The 7,735-nt window shown below is 33.4% G+C and overlaps 1 long non-coding RNA gene across 2 annotated transcripts in view; it reads left to right on the top strand.

Moving 5' to 3' along the window:
* Positions 1-4,766: 4,766 nt before the first annotated feature.
* The window catches only part of LOC124885650, a 14,944-nt gene continuing 11,975 nt past the window's right edge, over positions 4,767-7,735 (top strand). For both annotated transcript variants that reach the window (XR_007043002.1, XR_007043001.1), the window contains exon 1: positions 4,767-6,648. This is a non-coding gene — a long non-coding RNA (uncharacterized LOC124885650). The remainder of the gene's footprint in view (positions 6,649-7,735) is intronic.

Raw genomic sequence — 7,735 nt, forward strand, 5'->3', positions numbered from 1 at the left:
ACCCATGTCAAATTCATGGGGATTTTATATGAATTCCGCCAAACGATCTTAATATGATGGGTTTCCCTTGGTTGTTTGTTGCTTAGGTCATGGATGTTATTGGACCCACAGAACCTCCTACATTAAATGGACACCATTTTATCTTAGTTGATATCGATAATTTCATAAAATAGGATGAAACACTAACACACAAGGTATTAACAAAGAAGGTGGTAGAAGATTTTGTCCGCAATAACTTAGTCTGTCAGTTTGGGATTCCAAAGTTAATCATAATAGATAACGGGGCCAATCTTAATAGTTTCCTTATGAAAGATATTTGTGAAATGTTTAAGATTTCTCATTGAAATTCTATGGCATATCAACCACAAATGAATGAGGCAGTTGAGGCTACAAACAAGAATATTAAGAGAATCTTGAGGAAGATAGTGGATGTTAACAGGGAATGGCACAAAAAGCTACTATATGCTTTGTTTGGCTATCGCACCATAATCAGGACATCCATGGGGGCAACTCCATACATGTTGGTTTACATTTCAGAAGTAGTGATACCCGCAGAAGTAGAGATACCTTCATTAAGAATCATCCAGGAGGTTGGCCTAGGTGACATTGAATGGATTCTTAGCAGGATCGAACAGTAGATGCTCATTTATGAGAAAAGATTGGACGCAGTCTGTCATGGTCAACTCTATCAAGATAAAATAATGAAGGCATTCAACAAGAAGGTCAAGCCTCGTCAGTTCACACCAGGACAATTGGTATTGAAGACGGTATTCCCTCACCAAGATGAAGCCAAAGGGAAATTTGTGCCAAATTGGCAATGTCCCTACATAGTTCACCAGTACTCTCGAGAGGGGAGATGATCCTTGCAGATATCTATGGAACATTACGAACAAAGTCGATTAATTCAGACTCCATCAAAAAGTACTACATTTGAAGACATTAGAACTATTTGTTATGTCTTTGTACTTTTGCAATATTTTGTAATATAACAGAACTACGTATTAGCCTGATTTCCCACGATGGGATACGTAAGCAATCTACATTAGGTCCGGCTTTTCTTAGAAGAACCCCAAAACAACATCCTTTTATGTATTAATATCTACGCTCGACTAACTTTCCACGACGGGATACGTAGGCAATCCCCATCGGATTCGTTCCCTCATATTTTACCCTCATATTTTACTCTTTTAATTGTACTGAACTACAGCTTGACCTGATTCTACTTGGATACATAGGCAGTCTGAGTCAGGCTCGATCACTGCATTATTTTAATTTACCTCTTTGTATTAAACTATGTCATGACCTGATTCCTATTTCAGGGTACGTAGGCAGCCTAAGTCAGGATCGGTCATTGCATTCCATATTTTCATTTCTCCCTTTGTATTTGAACTATATCTTGACCTAATTCCACTTGGATACATAGGTAGTCTGAGCCAGACTCATTCGTTGTATTTCATAATTCTTTCTTTACCCCCAAATTGTGTACAGACCTGATTTCTATTTCAAGGATGCGATGACATCCTAAAAAGTTCAGTCTTACCTTTAGGGAAATCCCTTTGTGATCAAAATATGAGTAATCTCACCGCTAGAATTGTCATAAAATCAGTAAAGTGAGAGGAGTTCCACCTGAAGGATAAAGCCAAGTGGGTCACGATCGACAAATAGAGGCTCAACAGATTTCAAAATATGTCATATCTAAAAACGATAGAGGATTACTACATATACTTAATATATGCATAATAAATTTGCATAAATATATATGTATATACATATATATGTATATACATATATATACTTTTCAAAATACTTTCCTACTTTTCCGCCTACCAAGACTCCAGATTTGGGGAATGATCGAGCAACTAAGGAAATATTGGAGGATTCTATAGACAGAGAAAGGATCCCTAAGTCGACACAAATCAACACCCCCCTCCCAACTAAAAATTTTTCTTTGAGTGCATGAAAATAGGAATCAGAGGAGACAACGTCAAGTCAAGCCTTTGGAAAGGATCAGAGGCATCACACAACTTATCACCACGATATGAGCCAAATATTCTTTTCCTACTTTATTTTTACATACATTTAGAGTAATCCTCACAATCTCTAAGAATTTTATTTGAATTCTTTGCAGGTACGTTTTAAAGATTCGGGTTAGAGGTGACAAAAATGAGGATCCTCTTAGGGAAATTAGGCTATTTTCTTCTTCCAAGAAATTCCACTAATTGAATCTAGCCACCTGACTACATTGAATAACTTCGCCAATCAAAGAATCATCTAATTGTATCGAATAACTCTGCCAATCGGAGAGTGCCATATAACTTCAACAAAGTCAAGATCTTGCATTTCGAGGACTATACATAAGCAAATAAATCCAAGCTCTGGCATTCCAAGGACTGTACATAAGCAAACAAAGACAATCTTGCATTATAAAGAATGTACATAAGCAAGCAAAGCAACCTTATGCCACATCGGAGAATATACATAAGTAACGCAATGATCCACCACATTGGAGAATGTACATAACCAACTCAATGCTTCGCCATATCGAAGAAGTATATTCAGCAAACAAAACATGACCTACCAATCAGAAATTTGCACCACAGTAAATGCATCCAAATCCACTATCATAGCAGCAAGAAACCACTATCACAACAACATTAGATCCCAACAGAAACATCATCATCATCAACTTTGGGACGAAGATCATCTTGCCGGAATGAGGCTTTTGCTTTTAAGCAATTACCCGTCAATCAGATGGCTTTTATTCTTCAACAACCGCCCGCAAGTCTGATGACTTATTCAACAACTACCTGCCAGATGCATGTCATATTCTTAAACTGCCCGCCAGTCGAATGACTTTTATTTTTCAATAGTTTCTCAACTGAAGAATACTTTTTACATTTCAACTACTGCCCTGCCAATCGGAGACCTCCACAAATAATGATTACAACACTAGTTTGAATATCTACACTCTACTCTTTACATTATAATTTTAATTTATAATTTTTGAATAACAGATACTTTTCATCCTTTTACCTATTTTGCATACAATGCCCTAGAACGTGGAATTACTTTCTTAGCAGCAAACTAGGGCAAGCTAGTGGAATGTCAAGCATCCCTAGCTACATTAAAAATTCTGGCAAATAAACTCAACTCGACTCAATCATTCTATTTTCTCTTAGTGTCATAGTTCACTGTCCTCTTAATCCAATATTGGGGCAGTTTTGAAAATCCACAATTCTTTTTTTCTCGCAAAATCCTCAGCAGATATTACTATCGAACGTCTCCTCATTCTCAGCTATCCCGAACAACCAATTTAGGGATAAACATAGCCATAATTCCATTCGTGCTAAAATTTCTGCAATCATCTTTGAAGGAATCCAATGTCACAATAATTCTACACAGGGTAAATTTTGAGGTTGATCAAGATTTTCTATGATTCAAACTACAAATGGCCTGATTGATCATGAAACTCGAGATATACAGGTATCTCAAAAATTGGAGTTCATCCATAACTTTCAATCTTTCTATTTTGCTCAAGGCAAAATTGATTACGTCAACATGATTGTCCAAAGATTTTCACACCAATCTTGAGTCAATTAGGGGCTACTGCCGACACTCAATTTTGGCTCGCTCAAGAATAAAAGACACTTAATTTGTGAAAGAGAACTCCATTTTTAAGAGAAACGAAATTAATTTGGGGCGATTTCTCTCGGTAGCAAAATTAATAATTTTCACTACACCGTCAAGATACACTATCTGTATCATTGTTGCACCGATTTACTTACATAAAACAACTGTAAAAAAGGTTTGAAGTCTAATGAAACTGATGCTTTTGCTTGAGGAAAGAATTGCTCTGTACTTATGAATTATGTTGCTCCTGTGTAATCCTGGTAGGTCTTAGAAGTTCCATTTGTGGTTGTTGACACTCCACTTTAGCTCGCTCTTTTCCTTTAATTATTTTTTCCGATGCTTCTTGGCCTAAATAATATTTTGAAATAAATTCGTATTTTCATTCCTATGAAATTTGAAAAGAATGAAAAAGGGGGATTCACTTTTTCATATTTTAAATATTTTGACTAAATATGATTAATTATTTAATATCAAAAATAACACAAAATATTTTGATAGTCGCGTTCGCATTTTTTCTGACTTCATTTTATTATATTTTTTTCAAACGATACTTTGTGACTACATATATTCATATAATATACATATATATACTAATTGTATATATATGTGTGTGTGTGTTAATATTATAAATACCAAATCATAACATTATTAAATCGGATGTGTATATAAATTATGTCTCTAATTTATATACGTACATACCAAAAAATAATCTCTATGATAGTAAGAACCATCAATAAAATTAATTTTGGTAGAAAAAGAGAATTAGAGCCAACAATAACTCAATTTCAATTCTATTTTACTCAAGTCCAATTATTATTCATAAAATTCAGCCAAAGAAGTCCAAGAAATTGATCGAAACCTCGGTCCAATTTTCACATCCAGTTCATCAATCCACTCCATATCATATTAACTAATCATCTATCGCCATGTTGGCAAAGAAATACAAAAATCCATCCAACAAACACAACTAATCTAGTCCGTTAATCTTTTTTAATTCAAGGGTCTCAAATTGTTAATATTTTATATATATAAGATTTATTATTTTTTCTTTTATTATTAAATTAATTCTGAACCGTCCAATCAAATGATTAGGCGATCCAAATTTCAGTCAACAAAATCACCCCATTATATGGCTTTTTCCCACTCCCAAAATCTCCTAAACGTGTTCTCTCTCCCTGGCCTTAAAAAAAAAACGGCTATAGACCCTCTCCTTTCTCTTCTTTTTTTCCTTTCTACCTCCTAAAAATGGCAGTCATAGTTGCGCCATGGCTGTCACCCTACAGGACTGCTCACATCTTGTCATTCTCAGACCCGTAAAACCTTTGACATAAGAAAATCAGATCCAAAATGATATAACAACTCATCTATGGTATCAAATCCTCCATGAATGACCTAAAAAGGCTGAAAATTAGAGACATTTGCTTTAGAAATTTGGATTCAAATTTCAAATCCTCTTTTCTCCCACATTTTGCTTAATTATTGTCTCAAATCTGAACTTTGAAGTCTGAATTTTGACTATAAATAGCCAAATTTCCATTCCCATGAGGGCAGAGAGGAAAAGGGATCAAAAAGAGGAAGAAAGGTTAAGAAATCAAAGTGAGAGGTTTGGAAGTTAAGAACAAAAAAAGTTGAAAAGGAAAAAAAGAGTGAAAAACCAGTGAAAGTATGAAAAAACAGAGAGAAAAAATTGACGCAAGTGGAATATTCACAGGAAGTCTCAAATTTGTTGGTTTCTTCTCGATTTTGATCTAAGTTTGGAGTTTTCAGTTTGTAGCTGAAAAGAAACCTTAACGTTGGAGCCTTAGTTTTGTTGCCCCATACAAGGTGAAATTCTATCCCGTCTAATTACATGGTATTTAGTTTTGGAATTTGTTGATAGTTTGAGTTCGTTGGTTGATCCTAGATATGAATGTGAAGTAAATACTGTTGGTATGTTTGCTTTGTTCATGTTAAGTGGTGTATTTTTGTAAATGTTAATGGTTTGAAGTTTGAGTTTTCAAATTACATTAGATATTTTGTTTCGCTAGTTGTGGATAAGAACTCGATGCAGTAGTTTTCGTACCATTTGATATATTTGGTGATAGTCTAATTGACTATGGAATAAACTCGATGAAGCTTTGTGTTTCATGACATATTCTTGGTGAGTTGTTTGGGGTCATTTGATGTCGGTTTAGATGCTTTAACGTGGTAACGATGGCTTGGCTCTACACTAATTTGCTTTGTGTATTCATAAGTTGCTGGCGATTTTAATTCCATGTGAAAAAGAGCTCCAAAGGGCTTAAAACCTTACAATTCTTGGTTGCATCACAATAGTTTTATACTTTATTGTATTTAATTCTCGAACATGTGTAGATAGTTGCTTGTCTTGCTTAATACGGTTGTCCATTTTCCACAGATTAAGGTTGGTTTTGAATGTGTTTCACATCATATTTGGATATAGGGAATAAAGTACAATTTATGTTTCCTTCTCATAATTATTTTCTTCTTTCAGGTTTAGCATGTTTATATGAACTCACATATGAATATTTGTCCGTCTAGACTTGAAAAAATATAATTGTAGTATATGTTAGTGGTTTGTTTACTGTTTGGTATATTTTTTGTTATCAAGTTACAACTTTGTTGTCATTATAGAAGTGTATGAATATACTTTCATGGAATTTGTAAAATCATGTTTAGCTGCAAGTTTTGTTATTAGCTCTATATCTGTGATCTAAGGATGACTTACGGATTCTAGTCTTGCTTTTCCTGTGTGCTTTTATTCTCGGTCCATGGAATCACGGATTAAATATTCATTTGGATCTTGATATGCTATCTGCATGAAGTGCTTGTATTCAAAAGACTCAAGCTCTCCCTCACGTGTGTGTATATATATATATATCTTTATTAAATCGTTACTAATCCTTATCCTTCTTTTTTACATGTGCACTCGGGAGTTGGAGTTTCATTTGAAACTCGTTTTGACCTAAGCATTGGGTCAACCATTACAGGATTGTCCACCTTCAGGGTGTACATCGTTAGGTATTGATCCCTTCTTTAAAGGGATTGACCGCATCTAGTCCTCTGCCTTATTTGCATTTCTTATTATTGTTATATATTCTACTAACTTTGTAGTTATCTGAATGATTATTTGGTATGGATCGATCAATGTTGAGCTAACTTTATATTTGTTTGATTTTGCTTAGCTTTAATCATCTATGATTGGTTCCAATAGCTATTCCAATCTAAGATGTCAGTTTTTGGTATAAAATATATTTCTTTAATGGTGAAAAAATTGCAGTTTTCTAATATAATTGCGTAGATTTTTAGGGTAAAAGAGAATACAATTTTTAGGCTTTAAAATGCGATCGTTTAGGATTTAAAGTGCGGATTTTACGCACGAAATGCGGCTTTCTACAGTAGCTAAAAGTTACAAATTTGGGGTCCAAATATATCACTTTTCAAGAGTTAAAATGTAGATTTTTAAAAGAGGAAAACAAGCTGTTTTTTGAACATGCATATTTTTAATGTCAAAAGTGCATATTTTTTAATGTCAAAAGTGTAAAAATGAGAAGACCACTACAGAAAAAATTAAAAAAGATGTAGAATATAAGAAAAAAAAATTTTCTGTCGTAGTTTTAAAGTTTCTACTCTTTTTTATCTTCTTCATTATAGTTATATTCTACATCCTTTTTAAATTTTTTCGGTAGTGGTTTTAAAGTTTCTGCTAATTTTAGAATATATTCTCTTACTTGGTTTACTAATCCTAAAAATGATTGTAATTTCTTTTTTGTACCTAATTCTTCTTTTGAATTTATTATTTTTTGTACTATATGTTGTTGCATTTTTACTCCACTTTTATCTATTTGTATTCCTAAAAATTCTATCTGATTTTTCATAATTTCAGCTTTCTTTTCACTTAGACTTATTCCCGATTTTTCTATTATATCTGTAAACTGTCCTAATAATTTTAAATGTTCTTCTTTAGTTTTTGTATATAATAATATATCATCTATGTATACTATACAATTAGATAATTGTTTAAAATAACTATCCATAAAATGTTGATATCTACCTGGTGCATTTTTATATCCAAATGGTAATACGTTCCATTCACAAAATCCTTGTG

Source organism: Capsicum annuum, chromosome 7, assembly GCF_002878395.1.
Source record: "Capsicum annuum cultivar UCD-10X-F1 chromosome 7, UCD10Xv1.1, whole genome shotgun sequence".
Classification (NCBI taxonomy): domain Eukaryota; kingdom Viridiplantae; phylum Streptophyta; class Magnoliopsida; order Solanales; family Solanaceae; genus Capsicum; species Capsicum annuum.